Source organism: Talpa occidentalis, unplaced genomic scaffold (assembly GCF_014898055.3).
Source record: "Talpa occidentalis isolate TD23 unplaced genomic scaffold, MPIMG_talOcc4v2.1, whole genome shotgun sequence".
Lineage (NCBI taxonomy): Eukaryota > Metazoa > Chordata > Mammalia > Eulipotyphla > Talpidae > Talpa > Talpa occidentalis.
Genome location: NW_026555331.1, coordinates 119,806,287 through 119,830,685, shown reverse-complemented (window position 1 = coordinate 119,830,685; position 24,399 = coordinate 119,806,287). Strand labels below are relative to the sequence as shown.

Sequence of the window (24,399 nt, the reverse complement as noted above, 5' to 3'; positions counted from 1 at the left end):
AGGAATTGTATTGCTTTAAAAACAATTTCAAAATGACTGATAGAAATCCAAATTCTTAATTATAATGCTTGAAGTGCTCTGAATTTTGCCTCATTTATTTCTTTAACCTCTGACTTTTCTATGTACCCCCTTCATTCCACCCAAACCACCCTATTCCTGTTCTCTAAATGTGCCAGACTCACCTTACATTTCCACCATAATATTCACTGCTGAATATTACTCATGTGATCCGCTTCTGCCCCTGAATCAAATATGTAGGTTATTAACTTTGCTGAGCCTTGGCTTATAGGACTTTAAAGGAGGAACTTGGCAATTCTTCCCTCACACAGGAATGATACCTATAAAACTTTGAGTGAAGTGCTTAAGGGGGAAAAATGTAGGTTTATTTATTTTTTAACATTACACAAATTGTGTATTACTACACAACAGATCATATTAGTATCCCAGAGACAAGAAATAACTATGAGGGTTTACTTTAAAAAATCTACCTGAGAGGTTTCTGGTATAAAACCAGTTCCCCCTGTCTTGTAACTTTTAAAATAACATAAGAAAACTGGGGGGGGGGGGGCGGAGGAGAGAGATAGTCTCTAAAGAAATTCTTTCTAAAGTGATGGAACTTCACAGTTAAAAATGACTGAATCATAAAGATGTGTGTGTGTGTGTGTGTGTGTACTAACTTGGCACACTTAACATGTATACATATGTGGGAAAAATATATCTGTAAAGAAAAGGAGTAAGGATACAAAAATATATCTTAGAATCATTATCTGAAGCTTCTTGTTTTCTATACACCATATTTTATAAAAAGGAAATTTTAGATTTTCTTTCTTTCCTTTTTTAGAGATTAATACATAAATTTTTAATAATAATTTTAAGTAAAAAAGGGAAAGTATTGCATAAAAAACATTAAAGCTGGAAAAACAAACGAAAATAGGGCAAAGTATCCCCTCACTCAATCCCTTCCTACAGGCAAGTAAAAACGCAGTGTTTAAATGTAACATACTTTCCAAGCAAATTTGTCAAACATGTTCTGCACACTTTATGCCTCATTTTCTTCCATCTTATTCCAACCTTTTTAAAGATTAGTTTTGTTTACCCCTCATTCCATTAAATGTGTTCAAACTGATTGAAAATAAAAATTTTTTAATTTTTGACTAAAATATCTATTTAATCTCCCCATTTCTTATTTCCTTGCTTTCAAACTGATACTATCCTATTGTAAATAGAGAAATAAATGAATGATTAGATAATTTTAAAAAGAAAATGATAATCTATAAAATATTTTATAAAGTAGAAATATAGAGGAATGTTTTTTAATTTGTGATACATTATTAAATGCCCTTGACTGACTAGAGTCTAAATCCTTATATTTAGCCAGTCAAGCACTTACTAAGGATCTTCTATATACTCTGCACTATGCTAGAGCTTATAGATGACATGACCTCTTTCATTCTTTCTGAAATTCGCTCATTTATTTGTTCCTTTTGTTTATTCATTTATCATACATCAACTGAGCATGCTCTGCATGCAAGACACTCTTCCAGACACTTAGACTGCACTGAGGAACAAGTCAAACAAAAATCCTTTTTCCTTCGTAGGAAGGAGTTTTGAGGACCTTGTGTTTTCTTCATTTTGAACTTCCAAGTGAAATCATAAGCACTTTTAGAAGTTTCTAAATCTAACAAAAGTGCATCTCTCTAACTCTTACAGTGGCCTTTTGTTTCATCTGCTTGAATCAGGGATTTGCTTTCCAAGTACTGCTGTTAATTGTTGGGCCCTACACACTCTACTTAGCCAAGGACCAATGGCTTAGTTGTACCTAAAAAGCCTCAATGTGCTGTGAGAACTACTTCTGTTCCTTTAGGATCCATAAAAATATCCCCCAAATAAGGCAGAGAACTTCTTTATTAGCCAGTCTTCATTTACACTGATAGGTGATCCTCTAGATTCTCAATTTAAAACGTTGGTCTTGTGTCTTACAACAAGGCAGACCCTAAGTCTCTACCATGTGAAAGAGCCTCAACCCATCTAATGAGCTTTTAACCCATGGGTCATAGACTGTTGTGTCACAATCATGCAGGACACTTTCACAAATACTATTGTACTACGTCTTCCCATCTCTATAATTACTACCTACACTTGAGGATGAGCAAAGAAAGGCGTCAATGCAATAAATGACTGCCTATAGCAATACACTTTTTAAGAGACTGTTGGAATTTGAACCTGAATATAATTCCAAAGGTCATGCCTTTTCTCCTGTTCCACACTGCCACTTAGGAGAAAGGTGATACTGGAAATACATTGGTACTGTGTTGTGTAGAGCCTGATACTTAAATCACTGCTTAAATTAGTGGGGAACTACTGACGTCTTTTAAGCAAGAGAATAATATAATCAGTTAGGTACTTCAGAGAAATTAATCTATAAGTGAATGCTAGATACATTGAAAGGGAAAGGTTAGAGACAGGGAAGAGCAGTGTAGAGGCTATCTTAATAGCCAACACATGTGTTCCCAATATATGTGTTCTGGAACATGAGTGACTAGATGTTGATGAATGTTACATGAAAACAGAGTTCTGCGACAAGTGGCTCAGAAAAATCAGTCATATGCTAATGTGTATTATGACTGACCAAAAGGAAAATAAAGTATGCTGTATTTTTTTGAAACTTGAGTTGAGCCTTTTCTTCCCCCAGGGCCATTTAGTGGGAATGAATCTTATGCTAGAAATCAGCAGAAAACAGTATTCTGGGTAAGTGGTATCAGTGTTGCGGCAAGCAATCGTTCAATGGTGAACCATTGTGATAGTTAAGGAGGGTCACACACACAGTTGACAAGGAGTGCTAGAAACCTTTAGATCTGATAAGTGATGAGAAATGGGAGAGGGCTAAGGGAGAACATGAAACATAACTCTAAATGAAGTAATGTTGTGGCAATGAGAGTAGACAGGGAGCAGTAGGTTGGGGAGACTGTTGAAATATTACTCTGTTTTGAATACATTGACAAGCCATCAAGTAGAAATAGCTAACGAACAAGTGGACATCTAAGTATGGAATAGCAGAGAATGAACATGGACGCCAATTTGTAAACACAGGAACTAAAAGAATTCTTAAGATATAAGACAAGAACCAGAAGGGCACAGTCATGAAGAGTTTCAAGTTTAGAGTTTCAAGGAGGTGACCATTAAATAATCAAAAACTTGAAGAGCTGACTTCTTGTTTTCAACTCTTAAGGAATTTCCGTCCTCTGACTTTGGCGTCTGCCTTCTTTTGCCTGCTAGGAAGTTTTTCTGGATTTTCTCACGCCCAGCCTGGCCTGGTGTCGGCTAGCCTAGTGTAAGCTACTGATTCCTCGGGGCCAACTCAGAATACATCCAAGTACTCTACCACTGCCCTCAACCCAAAGCTGCAACATTATTCCCATTTATAATTTTGTTCTTCAAATCTAAGCAAATTATTTAATACCAGTATATGATGGGATTTTAAAGTAGCAAGATTTGTTTCTATAAGCCACATATGAAAATTAGTTTCATCAATCTATATTTAGAAAATTTTTAGACTTTTTTTTCTTATACAAATTATATCCAAGAGAGGATCTGCATTTATTATATTGGGATCAAATTTCAAAAGTAAATTTTCATTTTCCCTAATAAATTTTTTAAAGGAAATTCCTTATGTTTCTACTTGTACCAAAGGAAGTAAGTTTAATGAAAAGCATTACTTACAGTACCAAAATCCTTTCACTTATATACTTATTAATGTAACAAATTTATAGTTTCCAACTTAATAAATTCAAGAGCTTTTGATAGTTAAGGAGTGTGTGCTTTTGCCATTAAAAAAAGTTTAAAGCACTTTTCAAAATACTCGAAAGATCTATTATGTGAATTCTTGATCGAAAGAAGTAGAGGGCAGAAACAGTCAAAGGTCTATCTTTATGAGACTGCAGAACATATACTATCTGGTGTGCTAATGCTAATACCTAAGTCTTATAAGATTAGAATTTTATGAATCTGGAATATTCCATTACACTTTGGAATATTCATTAGTTAATATCTACCAATAAAATCTCTTCTTGCTATGTAACTCACACCAAGCCAGGGATCATGGAGGATTCAAGAGATTCATGGAGCCTGCCTTCAAAATTGCTATCATCTCTCTAACTTCCCAGAGACTTAGGAAACTTTGTATAATAAATGTTGAGGAAACAAAACATTTTTATTTCTTGTATTAGATATTAATCTTAAGTTTGCCTTTATATTTCTAGACATTAAACAAAATCATAGTAAAGAAATCATGAAAATCAAATTGTAGCTTCTGCATCTTCTCTTTGTTTCTCATTAATTATGGCTGTCATGTTCTATAAAGTCACCACAAATATTAAATTAGCGAATACTGAACCATTACTCCTAGGGGAAATAGAGGGTTAGGTCTCTGCAAGTCTCTGGTTAAAATATTTTTGTGAATCAACTAATATAAATTCTTATTTTGAATGTCTCTGTTTAAGTGTGTCTTGTTGATTCACTGACATGGAAATCATGACCAACAGAACTATAATTCACACTTGAAGGAAGTTTATCTAACATGTGTTTTCTCCATAAAGCATATCACAACTTTCTTGTACTTAAGAACACTAGACAGAACCTCACCACTAAGATCAGAGGTCAACTTAAGCAGTAAAATCACCAAGAAAAAGCACAGAAAATGTGAAAAACATGGAAGTTGACTGCAAAAATGCCATTTGTTTACAGAATGAGAGCTGAAATAAGACAAACCATGTTGCCTTCTTTGAACTCACCTGGGAATATGCATGTTGAACAACTGAAAATTTTTGCCACTGTGTGTGTGTTTTCAAGTAGTCCCAAAAATCCACAAGTACTGTTCTTATGGGATGCAAATAAATTTTAATGCATAGGTGAATTTGAAAAGATGGAATCCATGAATAATGAGGATTAACCATATATTGTTAGACAATATAAGACACTGCATTCTTGGAAATGTCTATACATTCATTCTTTTTTTTTTTTAAGATTTATTTATGCATACAAGAGCTGGGGTACAGGCCAGAGGTGTGGGGGGGATGAGAGGATTCACCAGAGACACAGTAGGGAACACAACAGGCAGACTGACTGAAATACACTGCTGAGGGGAGCAGTGGGCGAGAACAGGAGAGGTCTGCTGTGCCATGTGGGTTGTTCCCTGGCTGGCCAGGGATTGAACTCATGCTGCAGAGGCTGCGGTTTGCTTCATAGTGTGGTGCTTAACCTCTTGCGCCACCAGGGAGGCCCCTATACATTCTTTTTTTTTTTTTTAAATAATAAATTTTATTTCTGTATTCCCCATACAATTGCAACCTCCCCATTCTGACCCCAATCCCTCCCCTCCCGCCCCCCCACCCCCCAAAAAGTGTCTCTGGTTCATAGTTTTTTGTTGATTTTGATTTTCACTTTCTTATAGTTATTCATTTTCCTGGTCCCTTATTTAAGTTTTCTAGATTCCTGTTATGAGTGAGACATTCATTCTTAGTAAGCTGAGATGGTTAATTTTTCCTTGTTCATAACTTGCACTACTTGGGGTATTTTTTTGGTCTGCATTTATTTGACATTTAATAATATGTAAATATGAACTTATATATATATTACATGTATATACATTACATTACACACTATCATATACTATCACAATATCATGTGTCACATCATCTGTAAATAAAAATTAAATCTAAAATTTCTCTTAGGGATTAATTTTAATATTTAAATTCATAAGACTAATATACATATTAACAATTAAAGTTTATGGAATAGTGAAAATATTAAATTAATTCCATGCTAATTGAATAATTTCATGCTGAATGCATGACTTTTAGATGCTTGTCCTTGCTCTAAAACTTGTTTTTAAAACATTCAGATTTATATTATGAAATATAGATGTCAGAATGTGAATTTGCTGGTAACTAAAGAAGATTTGTGAAATTTTCTTTAAAATATTATAGTAAATGTAGTAGCTTTAACATTGAAGTGTACAGGTAACGTGCCATCCAAGTTCTTCTAGGGAAATCTCTTTAAACAGAATTTAAAGAATATAATCTGAGCACAGCAGTATCTTATCTTTCTTTTTGTTTCTAGACTGTTATTATCTATGATTTGAATCATTTCCTATTATTTGCAGTGAAAACTTTTCAGGGAGACGAAACCACTTCATCCTTATTAGCAGACATAAAATTGTTTGGCCCTTATTTTGCTTATTTATTGCAGTTTTCCTCTACTTAAGTATTTAGTACATTGTTCTGATTACGTTTACAGATACAGATGAAATGGAATGTGTTTTGACGATACAAACTTAAGTTGCAAAAATTGCTGTTATACAAAAAGATGACAGAGTAGACACCCAAGTTGTATAAGTCACATATAAATATAGGTTCAAAATAATCTACATTCATTGCCACAATCATAGCATGACAACATAGAGTAAAAAGAGACCAAAGATAGTAGTCATGGCACTTAGTGAGAACTTAGCACTTGCCTGCTAACTAGGCCTTAGTTTTCTATAATAAAGGTCAGATTAGAGATGTCTACAGCCCTGTTTAGGTGTAATATTTTATGACTATTTGTTATTAATTAGAAACCATATGATAGGAAAGCAAATCAATATAAACAAGTGTTCTTAATATAAACAAGTGTAATCACAAATATAAACAAGAGTATAGCAATATAAACAAGTGTAATAGCAAAGCAAATCAATATAAACAACTATTCTCTACGTCATTGGTTTCAGTGGGAAATTACAAAGATCTGTTTTGTTTTAGCTATTCATTCATTCATTCATTCATTCAATGTTATTTACTTTACATTTATGTCACCATGCTCTTTACTGACCCTAGGGATAACAGGGTGGAAAAAACAGACACATTCCTCACATTGTGCAGCTTGAACTTGCAGAGCAAAGTGTTTCAGCCAGAACCAGCCTGGGGCAGATAGTGTGTTTTTGACCTTAACAGTGGGGTTCAGTAAGCATACCATGGCCTTTGCTGAACCCCTCATTCCCTCCTGCTATGTAATAGCATTGGCCTCTCCTTTTGCTAACCCTGAAAAAGGCAAATTTTAGAGTCATTTTTTTCCAAATTAGGTCAAAAAGGTTGTACAGCCTCTGTAAATAACAACTGTTACATTGGATATATGTTGTTTGGGCAGAAAAAAAAAGAGCTTCCTGTTTCTCTTCTTATTCAGCCTATTTCTTTGCTTTCTAACCTACCTCCCTAACTTCTGCCCCTTGAAAATTTCCCATTTACAAGCAGAAATAGAAGTGTTTAGAATGAAAGAGATTTTTAAAAGAAAACCTTATTCCATATAAATGGTATGTTTAAGCTTCCCTATACCTAGGGAAGTGTGCTTAGTGAGTGTACGATTTATTAATTCAATAAATTATAGATTCTGCAGAATGCACAGAATAAAGATATAACTATGGCATTGATAATATGAGAACATTTATATATGTAAATATTTTAAAACTTTTAATTTTTGTATTTGATGTTTTCCATATTTTCTTTTTTCCTCCCTTTTTAATCTTTGTTTCTGAAGTGAGACATGGTGGAAGTAAGGAAGAAAAATGTGCTGTTTAGCATTTAAAAAACACATGGATTGGAGGATTTGACTTTCCTCCTTTCTAAGACAAGTGCCTGCAAAAGAGTCTGGAATAGCCGGGGGAATCTAGGCCAAGCCTAAGTTGCTCTTTCTCACTGCGCCACAAATAGCTAGCATCTGATACTTATTATGTGGCTCATCTTCTCTAATTTTTCCCCCCTCTGATTCCCACCCAAAGTAGACAGAAATATAGTGGAATGGAATGAAGTGGAGCCCACAGAGATGAAGGTGGTGGGGTAAGGATGATAAAGAAACACAGAAAACAGACTCTAGGGAAAAGGAGGGAGAGAAATTAAATGGAGGGAGCTGCACAACAATCTTTTCATAAATGAAGATACTAAGTCCATATGGAAAGTTAATGTTATGGAATTCTCCCCCCAGAATGCGGGGAAATGTTTAGAGGGCACGGTTGGAATCAAGGCATTAGAGAATCAAAGATAAGTGCCTTCGCCACCATTTTGGCAATGGTCAGTCAAGTTAATTGCCATTATACTCAATTTCCAAATGCTTGAAGAACTTTTGCTGTGGAATTATTCACTTTGGTAAGAATTGAATTCACTGTAATTTCTAGAGTTTAAAAATTTTTTTCCAGCACCAGTAATAGAAAAATAGCGAAATAGCATAATCAAGTGCAAGTTGGATATACTAGATATATATTCCAGGAACTAATATAAAATAGAGCAATAGCTTTTAGAGTTTACCAAAATAACTTTAAGATTAAACAACTATTTCCAGTTGTTGTTTTTATTTTTTCATGACGCTATGAAACTTCAGGAAATGGTGTTACATGTTATCAAGATTAACCCCCTCATTTTACCAATGAGGAAACAGGTCTAGGAAAAACCTAAATGACCTAGGGCCTCCCTGGTGGCCCTCCCTGGTGGCACAAGCTATCCGCAGCCACTGCAGCATGAGTTCGATCCCTGGCCAGGGAGCTACCCACATGGCGCAGCAGACCTCTCCCGTCTCCCCTGCTGCTCCCCTCAGCAGTGTATTTCGTCATTCTACCTGTTCTGTTCCCCACTGTGTCTCTGGTGAATCCTCTCACCCCCCCACACCTCTGGCCTGTACCCCAGTTCTGGTATACATAAATAAATAAATGAATCTTTTAAAAAAAAGAAATCTAAATGACCTATCCAAGGGCTGCTCAGGTCTCCCAATTTTCAGAACATCTATCCTAGATCAAACTCTATAGTATCCTTAATTTGTAGCTAGACTATAGAAAACTGCTACAAAAATACAGTTTACCTGTATTAAAACTCGTTTATGCTTTTGGGATTTTAGGAATATATTTTTCTTCATGTCTTTTAAAGTACTGAGGCGTTCACACATGTGCTATTCACATGCCTTGCTGTACATTAAAATGATTCAGATAATTTTTCATCACATTCTAATCTGTATAATTTTTTTGCTCATTTGTCTTTCTATGGTTGTATTTATATGTTTGGCTCAGAGTATAAACTCCTAGAATATTTTTTATAAACATCTTGTGCCCCACCCTGCCCAAAGCTACAATTAGAAGGCATGCAATAAAATTTTTAAAATCTTTTTTCTCAGGAAAAAGAATTTTCTTGCTATAAATTAATTACTCATTGTGCAGAAAATACTTAAATGCATATGGCAACTGTAATCCTACTACTTTTTTGTTGTAGTAAAATATCCATAACATAAAATCACCATTTGAACCATTTTCAAGTGTACACTTCTGTGGCATTAAGTATATTCATGTTGTTGTGCAACCATTACCATTCTCTATCTCCAGAACTTTTTCTGATTAGTAATGTTGAGCATCTTTTATTTTTAATCTTTTGAGGTATAGTACATATGCATTAAAGTGTCCAAATGTAAAATGTACAGTTCAAGCCAAATACTAACTACCATCTAGATCAAAGAAGAAAATACTACCAGCTCTCAGAAATCCCCTTCATGTCACATCCCTCACTCTGTAGTTGCTACTATTCTGACTTCATGATAATCTTTTTCTTGTTGCATCTATCCCTAAATAATACTTTTGTTGCCTACTTCTAAAAATTTGATGTAGATAGAAATATAGAAAATATGTTCTACATGGAGGTGCTAATTGCTGCTAGATTGATCTTTGTGTCTCTACCTCTTTAGTGTGATATATATATATATATATAAAATACACAATATATCTTAAAGACAACTCTTTTGTCCACGCCAAAATCCTGGTTTTCAATAGCACTAAGATAATTACTCATTTATTTTATACCTCAATACACATAAGAGTTTTTTTTAAATCCTTTAAACTTTTAAATTTATCAAAAGAATCTTTTTGGATTTGGGAAGAATTTTCCTTCAAAATTTCACTATTGAACATATATTGAAAGGAAAATACAAGGAAAATAAGTTGGTTGAAATATTCCCAAAATACATTCACATTCAGAATTTGGTGTTTTGGATATTTTACTCAGAATCATCATTGTTTAAACCTTTCCACACATCATCCTTTGTGTTTATGATACATTTTTTTGAAGTAACATTGGTTTACAAAACTTGTGTAATTCAGCAGCATAGGATCACACCTCCTCAGATGCACACACATTACAGTTTTACTGTAACACTACCTACAATAATGTGATCGCAAAAAAAAAATGATTATGGGCCTCGCTGGTGGCACAAGGGGTTAAGATGCAACCTATGACGCTGTCTGCAGCCTGTCAGCATGAGTCCAATCCCCAGCCAGGGAGATACCCACAAGGCGCAGCAGACCTCTCCTGTCTTGCCCGCTGCTCCCCTCAGCAGTGTATTTCAGTCAATCTGCCTGTTCTGTTCCCCACTCTGTCTCTGGTGGGTCCTCTCACCCTCCACATCTCTAGCCTGTACCCCAGTTCTTGTATGCATAAATAAATAAATCTTTAAAAAATGGTTATGGGGTCTTTTTGTGCCTAAAAAATATCTTAAGATTTATAGTCAAATTGAAATGGTTTCTCACATTCAGTTCATTAAGTAATACACCAACTTGATACATAATTATGCTCAATTGTTGGCAATTACTCAACTTACTCAATTTTTGGCAATTACTTTTAAATTTAATTTTATAATTAAAGTATCATACTGTCCTAGAGCATCCCTACCAAACAGTCTATTTAAAGATCTCTAACTTCTACCCCGAGTCTCTCTATCCTGTTCCCTCTCTTCCTACAGTATAACTCTATTTTAAGACCTAGCTTTCCTTTCTATATGTCTTTATCTATTCATATTATAGCTTCTGGAGTTTAGGAAGATTTGAGCTTTTGTTTTAATGGTTATATTTATGTCCTTACTATTATATAATACCCTGTTCCTTCTTTTTTAATAATTAATTTTGACTATTGTTTTTTGTTTCATACTATAAGTGATATTGAAATTAGCTAATATATTTCTCCCCCACCCTTCCTAACACCATCAATTTGATATCTATTCATGTTACCACCCTCCCCCCCATATATGGTCTTTTATGTCTGACAGCCTGTACTACGTTAAGTTCTATAAATGAGTTTCACCCTAACCCCAGGTTATTAGCAAGACTACATTCATTTTTGAATTCCTCTAAGTCACTTAAAAATAATGACAGAATAGAACTGTGGTCAAATCCCTGCAAGGTCTCTTACCAACTGTGTGCCCCTGCCTAAGTTTCTTAACTAATTTGAACTCTGTTTTCTTTTCAAAATGTTTGGATTGTAATATTTATTGTGAGAACTTACATAAAGCACTTAATATAATCCATAGTAATCTCTCAATAAATAAATGTTAATTATTTAATAAGATATAAGAGAATGATTAATTTGTACTTTTCATGTATTCATTTAGTATTTATTGAAGAAATTTATTTCATGAATTACTTGTCTTATTTATTTAATAAGCTTGTACTCATGATCACTATTTAGTAAGCATTTACATGTAATCTTTCTTTTACTTAAGTATTTGTGAGAGGAGATAATGAACTACACCTTGGTTACAAAGTGATGGAAAAAGTGACATAGTCTTTACTTACATGGAATTTCCAGATATGCATCTTACCAGAAGGCAAAATTCATGCAATTTCTAAATAAGTTATTTTTGTCCCAATAATTCCCTTGAGTCTCCCTAGAGTGCTGGTACTTCACTTGCTGGAAATAATTTTCTAATTTGACAAAATTACTGGATGTTGACTTCCTATTTGACATAAATCTTTACAAAAATAAAACAAACCTGCTGGGCCAAGTTGTTCAAAATTTAACTGCACTTCCCTTACAAATTACAATTTGCTACTTTGTCCAAGCTTATGAAATACAAAGCCAAAGGGATCATTAGCTGCAAGGATAATGTATGCTTGTAGAGAAAAAGTCTTTTATATTAACTGAATGTTTCTTGTTTTGCAGTCACAACAAAATTTAGCTGACTTTTTCCCCCACAGTATTTTCATAATCTTTTTAGCATATTCTGTGCCATAGTGTATGGTTTTTTCATTAAGAATACATATCAATATCCAGATAACAAAAAAATTTAAATAATTTTTAAATATTTCAATTAATAAAAAAGTATCAAACTCATATTTCCATGAGTTTTCATGAAATTATCAGAAGTTAAAAATAAAAGAGTAGAAGGGGGCCTCCCCTGGTGCGCTCCCCAGGTGAGTGCAGTGCTGTGAAGCTGTCCACAGCCTCTGCAGCGCTGGTTCGATCCTGGCTGGCAGGCAAGAGTTCCACATGGAACGGCAGACCTCTCCTGTCGCACCCGCTGCTCCCCTTAGGAGTGTGTTTTGTCCGTCTGCCTGTTCTGTTCCCTGCTCTGTCTCTGGTGGATCCTTTCACCCTCCTGCACATCTGGCCTGTACCCTGGTTCTTGTATAAATAAATAAATAAATAAATAAATAAATAAATCTTTAAAAAAAATAAAATAAAAGACTAGGGATATGTAACCACTTCTATACATTTCTATATCAGGAAAAGAAGTGAAGACACTACCTAAATCTCAGTCATTTTAAAGCCTATTAAATACTAAACCTGATGAGATGCAGTTGAACACCCATTTATGCTCAGGTAGGTACAATAGATAATCAAGAGATCTGTACATACACAACCTCAAGGAATACAACATTCCAAAAGTTTATGCAAGAGTTTTATAAATGGAACCATTATCTTGTCATTGAACATTTTTGCCTTTATATATATTAAACATAAAATAAGTCAAAGCATGATCCCAATCTCAAATACCAACAAGTTCCATAAAAGTAATACAAGTGAGTGTAAGAGCTAGGTGTTAGTAGAGTGTGCATACATTGAATGGGTGGGGCCCACTGTACTCCTTTTAAAAGGGGGCAGCCTCTTTTAGTACCTTGGAAAGTCAGTCTGTGCTGAATGCCAGTTGATTATAGTAATGTTGGAATACAAATCCATTATCATCAAATTTGATAAATTTTCAAGAGAGATTAAAAATTCAGTTTATGCCAAAATCTATTTTAAAATGTTGCCACTAGTTTGGTCAATTTTTTAAAAATCACACATATAAAAGATATCTGTAGAGTATATTTATACCATTGGCTCCTATTTTATAATCTCTGGCATGGAATATACTGTTATGACTTGGATTAAGGTCTATTTTACATAGTCTAAGATATTTAGGTAGTATCTTACCTTCTTTTCCTGATATAAAAATCTGTGGACGTGGTTACATAAACTGTTACAACCTATCAGGGTAAATGGGAATTTAGTATTTCCATGAAATGAGGCTACTTATGTTTTCCAGAAAGCACATGAAAATATTTTGTAATAGTCAACTCAGTGAACTAGAAACAGCTGTGTTTGGTGTAATGTTTGTTAGGCTCTATTTTTTAAACTTTTTTCATTTCTTTTTACTTTGTTAGGATTTAATAGTTGGTATCAAATACAAAAATATTAAAATAATATTTGGTAATATTACATGCTTTTTCTAAAACTAGGGCAAGCTAAAGAAATATGTCTCCAAATATCATAAAAAACAGATTTCTTGGAAAATTGTCCACCCTCTTCTGAGGGAATTCCAGAATTGCAATGGGTAATAGCTATCCATTAATTACATTCAATTACAGTGTTTCAAAAAATTTAAAAGGTGACTAAATTATAATAGTACATAAACTAAAGGATTCTGAGTCCCTAACTTTAGATATAAAAGTAATTTTTATAATACCCATTTAGTTATTTTTCTTAATTCTATTAACTTGCTCTTTAAAATGTTTTTATTAGGATTCAAATATTCAAGTATTAGACTTCCTGCTTTATTCACAGATTTAAATGTCTTTGATATTATGTTTGGCCCAGCCCTCTACTGTACTTATTTATATTGAGACACTATGGGCTGAATTATGTGTCCTTGGTAATACGGCCTGCTTAGTTGAGGACTTTCCCTGGGTGCTAAGCAGTCAGAAGAAACTATTTGACAAGTTTTCTATTCAAGGTTCTTAGTATTTCATTCCAACTTGTTTAGGAAGTATATATCCTACATGCAATCAACCAACCTATAAATCTCTCATAATCAATATCAAGTTTATGTCCTCCCACCTTTACACACACAGACACACACACACACACGTGCACGTGCACGTGCGCACACACACACACACACACCCCTCCTGGACACTGGTGTTCCTTCTACACTGCCATTTTATAGTCTTTTGGTGATGTCCTTAATGATTATTCAGACCCAATTTGCATGTGTTCGTGGACAAGGAAATTATACAGTGAGATTTCCTTCTGTGATTTTTCCTTCTATCAACACTTCTTGCAAAACCCCTCTCTACATGATAATGAAGATTTCCTTTATGTATCATGAAGATACATAATAATGAAAATGATGAAGATTCCTACATGTGTGAGCACCAGTTGTATACCCTGTACCACGCAAGGTTATTGGGATGCTAGAATGATCTCTGCCTTCAGAGAGCTTCCCCTCTGGAAGACAGGAGTGTGAGCATGACTTCAACACGATGACTTTATTCATTAAGTATTTTTGAGGACCTTCATGCCAGGCAATGTTCTATATGCTCAGGATATATCAAGTGAACAGATGATTCGAAGTTATTCTGTCCTAACTGCAACATTTTGAGCATCTAGTAAGACTTGCTACAGGATTATGAGGATTGGCCTCAATCTTCACGATTAATCCATTTAGTGAACAAAATTGAATGGCTCCTACAACACTAGCAATAAACAATCCAAATGAAATTATGAAAACAACTCTATTTACAACAGAATCAAAAAGAATAAAATACTTAAGAATAAATTTAGCCAAAATTAAATGACTTCTCAAAACATGCTGCTAGGATTTAAAACTTCCCTACTAGTGAATTACCAGCAAGAGTGAAACTCAAACATCCCCATATTCTGCTCCTCAGTTTCCATTTTATGTATCAGTGGGGAAGTTCAAACTACAACTTTGGAGTTTTGTTCTATTTTAAGGAGCACTTCTGTGATTTGGAGGCAAAGTCCTCATTGTCCATGATGATTTGCCTGCTGGAAGGGGAAGTGGAGAGCACTGCTGCAGCACAACACTGCTGGTACTAGTGGTTTCCCAGAGGCCTCTATGCTAAATAAAACGTATCCTCAGAGGTCCCTGAGGATAAGCACCAGAAGTCCCAAGTGTCTTTGTTGTGGGAAGTGGCTGTGTCCTTTCCTTGAAATCTGATGGCCTAGAGTTGGGGTATGGGTTGAGAAGTGGGTGCTGTCAACATACAATAGGAGGCCCAAAAGGTGAGCATCTCAGCAGCATAGAAAGCAGCCAGGCCCTAGGATCTGGCCTATTGCTCTCGGGGCTCATCCGCTTTTACAATGATAGCCCCCTAAGGAAGGGGCCAGTGCAGGGTTTTCAGTCTGTGATCTGCAGTGCGATGAACAGTTGACTAGCTGTGGACATCTTCACACACTTGTAATCCCTGTATGAGAGACTCTGGTCTTGAAGGGCCCTTGCCCCTTCTCACTGCCTAAATCTACTCAAGGCATTTAAAAGGTACACTAGAGGTGAGGTCTCTGCATAATGAAGGACTGAAAGCTGATTGGTCAGTCAGGTGGCAATAGAATTCTTTCTGGACTCTGGTCACATCTATGCTATTTCCTGTTTCATGATTCTTTAGTCATTCACTGGTTCTAACCTGGTCCCACTTCCTGACTATGTTTTGACACTTATGTGAAATCTCGTCACGTCTTTGACCCTTCTAGGTTGTTTGTTCTTAACTGCTGGTCAGAGTCAACTGTCAACAGAATTCTTTCTGGACCTGGTCACATCTATCCTGGTTCCTGTTTTGTGGCTCTTTCGTCATTCACTGGTTCTAACCTGGCTCTATTTCCTAACTATGTTTTGATACTAATGTGAAAGCCCCTCACATCTTTGACACTTTCAGGTTGTTTGCTCTTAACCATTGGTTCATCCTTTGAAATTCTTAAAGAGGCATCTGAATTTATTCTGGTTCATTTCCTGCCCTCTTCCCCAAGGATCAAAGCCCCTCCAATCTGCTACCATTTCTCCCTAGAATCTTTGGAAGCCAGAGGGAAATAATTTTAAACAAGAGTTAAACAATTGTTAAAGTTCTAAGCACTTGCCGTTTCATTGGGACAAATGTGAATGTTTTAAAGGAGTGTTACTCATCATTAGTATGTATGTGCTTAGGCATGATTTGTATTTGACTATACACGTTATTGTACAATTATTACAACTTCGAAGACTTACATATAGCTAAACATCTGCATTAATCATCCAAAATGTCCTTTGCATTTGATCCCTTAATTCTTGGGAGGCTGTTTGCCACTTGTAGCCTCCCCCACACATTCCTGTGGTGGGCCACAAAGGGAGGGGAAAGACAGCTGTGGGAGAGCAGTCCAGGTCTCTGTGCTCATCCTGTGAGCACTGACAATCACACAGAGGGAGAAGAGAAACTGGGGGGTGAGGTAGCCAGTTTTGTATGGCATATTCCCTGCTCTTTCCAGTCTATGTTTATGCTGAGTTACCTTGCTCTATTTTTTTCTTTTATATTTACCTTCTGTAACAGGCAAGTTAGAATGGAAGTTGATGAATGACAAAGTAGTCTTCCAACATTTACAACATAGGTTTTTTAAAATTAGCATAAGGAGTAAATTCAGAGCCCTAGAGAATGTGAAATATTTAAAAAGAAAAAAATACTGACTTTTTAAGGGAGAATCAAAGGAGAAAATGGAAGCGTTAGGGCAAACTATGAGACCACATATCACAGGAACCAGAGAAGGAGAGAGTTCTAGGAATGATGAACTGTAGTAAGCCAGTAGTGACAAATGGCATAAACTTTCAAGTAAAGTAAGGATGGAGAAATGTCATTTGAATTTAATAGTAAGAGGTCCACTTACAGCCAAGATGGAGTAACAGAAAACAGCTTTGCACTCCTACCTTAAACACCTAAGAAGCAGATCAAATTCGGTGAAACACTGGTTTTTAGACTGCACAAAAGACAGCCCAACATAGTGATCCCTAGGAATAGGGGAATAAATGAGGCCTATGGTTGCCCCAGATTACTGTTTTAAGAGCATTTCCAAGTGATAGCATAGGGAGAAGAACCCAAAAAGAGCTAGGTGGTCTTGCTGATTTGAGGAGACAGAATTTGGGGTTTGTGGAGGTAAGGGTGCTTAAAGTACATAAGAGATGAGAAGGAAGAGTACATGGAGAAATTGCTAAAAATCTGCAAAATAATACTGATTAGTGCATACATGTGAGAATACTACTGAAGCTGGGAAAGAACACCTAGAAAAGATTGGGTGGAACAGTAAATGGCACTCATACAGGTCGAAGACTAGATTGTGTTCCCATCATCCAGAATAGAAAGATATCCTACCACATGGCCATGGAGTAGCAGGGTATTAACTCAGTGGTGGGACCAAATAGCCCCATACAAAAGATTATTCTGTTCTTTTTTAACAAAGTTTAAAAGCAAGCCTGGAAAGGATCAAGCTGTTTCCAAGTAATTTCACTGTGAAAAAACACAAAAATATTTAAAGGGGTACCCGAAAAAATTCATCTCTCAACAGTGTAAAATCACAGTGTCTGGCATCCAATCAAAAATCAGTAAGCATTCAAAGAAGTAGGAAAATATGACTTAATATGAGGAGAAAAAGCAATCAATGGAGTAAACACGGAATAAAATTAGACAAGGACATTAGAACAGCTATTATAAATATATTTTTGTTTTTATAATAAATTATAAAAGAGATATAAAATATATGTATTTAAAAATATTAACATATTTCATATGTTGGAGAAAGGTGGAGGAACACATGAACATAATAGTAGAAGTTATAAAAATACCCAAATCAAACTTCTAATGATGAATATATAATATCGTCAATGAGAAAGTCACTGCATTAATGAAACAAAGAAAGAGGGCTGGAAGGAAAAAATGAACAGAACATCAGTGATCTGTGGACAGCAAGTGGCCAAACATATGAATAATTAGAATCACAGAAGGAGAAGATAGAAAATAATATTTGAAAAAATAACACCTAAATTTTTTCAAATTTGATGAAAACCATAAATCCACAGATCCCAAACTTTGAACAAACCTCAAGCTAGAGAAAACCACACCAAGACATAAACTACTGAAAAACAGTATTAAAGAGAGAAATACTCAGATTAGAGTCTCAAGGATGTCATTGGTCAGCTTATCAATTTGGTAATGGCCAGGCAGTCAGCTGGTCATGGACTAGAGCATGACTAGAAGGTAACAGAGTAGAGACAAAGAGCTGAGACTACTCTTGAGAAAAACTGAACTGAAGAGAAAAGCAGAGGAAAAAAGGGTAATTAGGTGGGAACATAGCATCCAATTTCGGCTTGTTTTTTAAATGAGAAAAACTTGAGCAAGTTTTTAGATTGAAGATAATGTCAATAATATTAATAAAATAATTGGCATTAAGCTCTTATATGTTCACTTGATATTATAATAAATATTTTACATATATTCATTTAGTCTTCACTTTAGTCTTATGAATCAGAGATTATTTTTGTCTCTTTTCAACTGAAAAACTGAGCCATAGATTATTGAAATATTATTTCAAGTTACATAGTTAAAAAGTAGTAGAGTTAGAATTCAAGCCAAAATCTGTTTGTGATTTACTAACTGAGACAGCAAAAAGAATGGCGTAGAGACTTTATTTTTTTTTTAAGATTTATTTATTTATGCATAAAAGTTGGGGTACAGGCCGGAGGTGCGGGGGGCTGAGAGGATTCACCAGAGACAGAGTGGGGAACAGAACAGGCAGACTGACTGAAATACACTGCTGAGGGGAGCAGTGGGTGAGACAGGAGAGGTCTGCTGTGCCATGTGGGTTTCTCCCTGGCCGGCTGGGGATCGAACTCATGCCACAGAGTTTGCCTCATAGGGCAGTGCTTAACCCCTTGTGCCACCAGGGAGGTCCTGAAGCAGAGACTTTAGAGGAGAGAAGGTATAGAAGGTGATTTCTTGCCTAGAAAGAGGAAGGAGCCTATAGATTTAAGAGCAAAGGTGAATGCATGGTCTTAACTCAGAGGAAAGGAAGATATTTTCAAGGTTTGGGGAAAGAAGTTAAGGGTTGGGGTGGCTGTAGATAAATGACACATTGATGGGGGTAGGATGAGTTTAGGTGGTCTAATTTTGGTTAGGTGTATGGAAACACAAAAGGAATGATGGATCAGTGTTGAGAACTCAATTGCATTTGGAACCTACTTCAAATGGCTATGTTTACTTCTCACAGTGAGAAAGAGAGGGTGAGAGGAAGATAAGGATGGTAAGGAATTATGCTTTCAAGTTTAAGCTACCTCCCAAAGTATGCCAACTATTTCTCAGGATGAAACTAAACCAGGGGATGATATCAAAGAGGCAATAAAAAGAGTAGGTCAATAATCACCGCCACCTTGGTTGCCCCGCAGACACCCACACAAACATTTAATTGTTTCCTCATGCTGACTCCCTTCCACATAAGTTCACTTGGTAAAAGCTCTTACTGAACTACTGCTTTCCTTGGAATGTCCTAGAATTTCAATTTTTGAAATGTTTTCCATTTTATTACATGTCATCTATGAATCATGAGCTCTTGTTAAACTTTTAGCTCCAGAGTAAATGTTTCCTTCCAGCCTCAGTTACCAATAAGGCAATTCAGCAACACAATTATCTATTGTGAAATTGTTACAGGGAACTCCCCATATAAAACGGGTAGCCTGGCTGCGGGTCCACTAAGCCTGTATGGAATTAGCTCAGGACATCCTTTCCCCCTAACAAAATCATATTTATGAACTGCTGATATTATATCTAACCTTTTATAGTGTATACTTTTTAACAATTTAAGCCTGTGCCTTATGCTCTGCTTCTTAAATTCTGCATTTTAAAACCATGACCAACTTTGTTTCTTTACCTGTTTGTATCACGCAGAGTGAAAATGCAATGATTTTCCCCTTATTTATGTTCATGAGTGAAGCATTTCATCTACTAGAATTGAGTCTGAAGTTGCTAACCAGAGATAGGCCTGTTTTAAAGACAGCTTACAGAAAAGCCACCTTTTAATGGATATTCATAATATCCAAAATATGATTTTTATTTTTAAGTAGGCTAAATAAACTTCATTGTTTACAGTTTGATCTTTTTCTTTATAAAAGAGATTTGCTTTTAGCAAAGCAGACCAAATAAAAGATAACTATCAATTCTTGTTCTGAACATCCATGATTCAATGTTTTCCAATTTATGCAGAAACTACAAAGACGTATCTGACACTTTGACCAATCTGCTTTCTTCACATATTCTTAGGCACCAAAGGCAGTGTGGCTAGTGGAGTGATGAAAACAATAAGTAGAAAAGGAAACCTCTTTAGCCTTCCTGCTTTTTCTGTGGTCATAAAAACCTGCCATCATGTATCCTTGGCCCATCTGCCATCAGGCTTCAATCCACTGCTTCTCAGATTATGCTCGATTTAGGGAGAATACAGCTGAGTTTTCATCACATCGGAGCTAGAATCTGCCTGTTTCTGCCACTAGGATCTCATCACACTGTTAGGGGGAAATGATGTCCTGAGTTAATCCCATACAGGCTTTGTGGACTCCACCCCCACTCCAGACTAAAGCCATCAAGACTCTGGGAAAGACAAATCCCATCACCACCAAGGGAGGGTGGCTGGGACCTGAGGGTGGAGTTGGGCAGCCAGGTTGGATATAAAAAACCAAACACGTGGGCCTTGGGCGCTCTCTGGCTCGTGATCGCTCGCCTCCTGGCTTCACCGCTCCTGGCTGGCGGCCAACCCTGAGAGCGCCATTTTGGGATTCCTGATCGGCGGATCGGGTAGGATTCATTTAAAACTTTGTCTCCCACTTTTCTCCCAGAGCTGTACATTTTCTCATTTCCCCTTCCCTTGTAAATAAACCTTTTATTAACCTTTCACGTGTGCCTGCAGTAGAGCATTGATAAGTCCTTTTAAGCGCGCGGGTGAGGACCCACAGTCAGGCACCCCGTTTTGTATCGGGGTTGCTCTACAACAACACTACTCTGAATTGCTATTGTTTCCAGCAGTCATTTTCAAGCATGTTTTAAGTCTTTTATGCATATGCATTGGAAAAATAGTCTCCAAGACACATGCACTGGAGAAAATTAGAAAATACAGATAAGCACAAAATAAAATATAAAACCCATAGTCATAGATTCTGTCTGCTTGATCAGTTTTTCTACTCTCTCTTTTTATTCTTCATATGGTTTCCTTTCATTCTTTGATTGCATTTATAATACCTGCTTTGAAGTCTTTATTAAGCTGAACATCTGTACCAAAATAGCAGTTTCTGCCTTGTCCCCCCCTATTTTGTGAGTTTCATAATTTTGTGTTCACAATTGGACATATAACAGAGCAGCTCTGGATTCTGATGCTCTGGATTCTGATGCCCAGGATTCTCGTGCTCCCTGGGCTTCTTATTGTTGCTGTTTTGTTGTTGTTGTTATTGTTGCTCATATGTTTATGTGTTTAGTGACTTAACTGGACTGATTCTGTGAAGTGTATTTCTCCCTTAGTGTATAGCCTCTGATATCTCTGCTTAGATATCCTTTCCTTGTTTTTTATTTTTAAGCTTGGCTTCCTGCTGTTTGCCCCTGCACCAACATAGGTTAGAATCAGATACTGCTTAATCAGTGAATGTGCTTATTTGGTTTGGTTTGGTTTTTTATTGAGCTAACAGTGGTTTACATCATTGTGATTTAGAGATATAGGATCTCCCTCTTCAGGTGTTGTTACCACACCACACCCACCAGCAAAGCACCCACAGTCCATGCCCATAGTCTACTGCACTCACGCCTCTTCTTTGCCCTCCAGGCTGGTAGTGTCAGCTTTCAAGGGATTGTTGTTAGTTTGGCTTTATCTGATACTTTGTTTGGTTTCTCTGTGTTGCTTATGTAAGTGAGTCCATCTGATATTTGTTTTTCTCCTTCTGACTGATTTTGCTTAGCATAATCCCCTCCCGCTCTATACATGCTCCTGCAAATGACAAGCGTTTCTATCTTCTTTTGCTAGCTGAGTAGTATTCTATAATGTATACATATCACATCTTCCTGACCACTTATCTGTATTTGGCACTTAGGTTGTTTCCATAGCTTGGCTATTGTAAACATTGCTGCAATTGTTAGGCGGAAAGGATGTCCTGAGCTAATTCCATACGGGCTGTGGGGACTCCACCCCTACTCCAGACCAAAGCCATCAAGGCACAAATCCCATCATCATCAAAGGGAGGGTTTCTGGGAACTGAGTGCCGAGTTAAACTGCCAGGTTTGGTATACAACCAGACAAGTGGGCCTTGGGGCTCTCTCTTGGCTTCATGGCTCTTGGCTCTCCGCCAGCTCTCAGCGTGCCATTGGGATTCCAGGTGGGCGGAATGGTTAGGACTCATTTAAAACTTTATCTGCCTCTTTTCTCCCTGAATTGTACATTTCCTCATTTCCCCTTCCCTTTAAATAAACCTTTTATTAACCTTTCGTGTGTGCCTGCAATTGAGCATTAATAAGTCCCTTTTTAAGCACGTGGATAAGTGTTATAGGACAGAGAGGGGGCAGCCCAAACCCCGCAAACCTGCCTATTCTAAATGGGTTCTGCCATCCGCCGCATCAACACAAAACACATGAGACTAATGGGAAGGATCTTTAATAAAACTAGGAAGCAATACAGGTAAGGCAAAGAGTCTAGTTTCTAAATGAAGCATCCAAAGTGACCCGTCCCCTCGTGGGAAAAAGTCCATCCATATGGGATCGGCCCAGAACAAGGCCCCAAAGCCTGCTACAAGTCTAAAGCATCTTCCAGTGGGGACCCACAGAAAAGGGTCACAAACAACCGGACAAGCCCGGAAGGAAAAGAGCAAAATCAACATCAAGATAAAAGCTGCCATTGTCCCCTCCCCATGGGTCTCACCCACATCTGTGTCACCCAGTCCATGACCAAGAGACAAGCGCAGTTTCTTCACATGTCTCTAGGCTCCATGCGCCTCCTCCAGGTCTCCTGGCTCCATCCTGCTTCCTTCCTCAGTCTCTTCTCCAGCTTCTCCTCTTCCTGCTCAGCTCCACCCTCCCTTGGGTGGGGCAGGGAACCTCCCCCTTTCCTGGGGCCACCCTGTTACATAAGGACCCACAGTCAGGCAACCCATTTTATTTCGGGGTTTCCCTGTAACACAGGTTACAGGGTTTCCCTGTAACACAGGTTATTTGCAGGTTTCCCTTCAAAAAGTGTTTTGTTTCCTTTGGGTAGATAACCTAGTGGAATTGGAATGGAATTGCTGGGTCACATGGTAGATCCCTTTTTAATATTTTGGGAAACCTTCAAAATGAGCCAATAACATTTTTATCCTTTTTTATTGAGTCAGTATGTGGCTTAGGAACCACTTTCAAAATTCAGGGAGTTGGCCTTTAACTCATGGATAGGTAGTTTAGAAGATCCCCTCTTGCTCACTCCTGAGTGGTTACAGCCTAGAGCTTTTCCATAGCCTTCAGGGCCACAGTCAGAGTGAATTTACAGGGCCCTCTGACGGTTTCTACATTTAGCTCCTAGCTCTGATTTCTCTGTCAAACTTTTGGAGGTCTGCCTCTACCGCTATCACTAAGCATTTAGTCTCCTCTTATTGGCCACCCTTGCAATAGCTATTGTTTTTCACAATGCTCTGGGGCAGGGACATTCTATACTGTTTCAAATAAAGTGAGCACCCTCAGGCAGAGTTGCAGCTCTCCATAGCTTACTTGCCCCACCCTGACCTGCAGGAACTGGAGAGGCAGGACTCATATTCAAGGTTGCCTTGTCAGATTCTCCCTATATAGCAGGCTCTTGGGCAATGCGGATGGCACTGATGAACTGCTGCAACTGCCTGTCCAGCAAAGAGCTTCTACCACGCAGAGCTGGGGGTGAGGGCACGGAGGGTGAGTGCAGCACTTTCTGGAGCTACCCCACCCACCTAAGTACATCTTCAGTAAGAAGGTGGTAGAGATGGGCGCGTAGTGGGCTGCCTAGGTGCACAGAGCAATTCTTCACAACATGAAGTTAGGGATGTGGATGTAGCTAGTGGTTCAGATGTCATAGTTTCCCATGAGTTTCAGCAGAACTTTTTGAGTAAGTATTTCTCAATGGCTTGCATGCCTTTAGGTCCCTTTCCAGAGAATTTAAATGATTGTCTTATATAATTTTAACCAGTGTAATTAATATTTCTTTGAGGGAGAGAATTCATGAGCTCTTCACACCACCATTCTAATAGTTCCACCTCCTGGAAGTGGTGTGTAATTTGTAATTATACTTTTTTGCTTTAATGTAAAAC

The 24,399-nt window shown here is 37.0% G+C and overlaps 1 protein-coding gene across 2 annotated transcripts in view; it reads left to right on the top strand.

The window, feature by feature from the left end:
* CCDC146 (coiled-coil domain containing 146) overlaps window positions 1-24,399 on the top strand; it is a 92,812-nt gene that overhangs the window by 33,701 nt on the left and 34,712 nt on the right. The window lies entirely within an intron of this gene.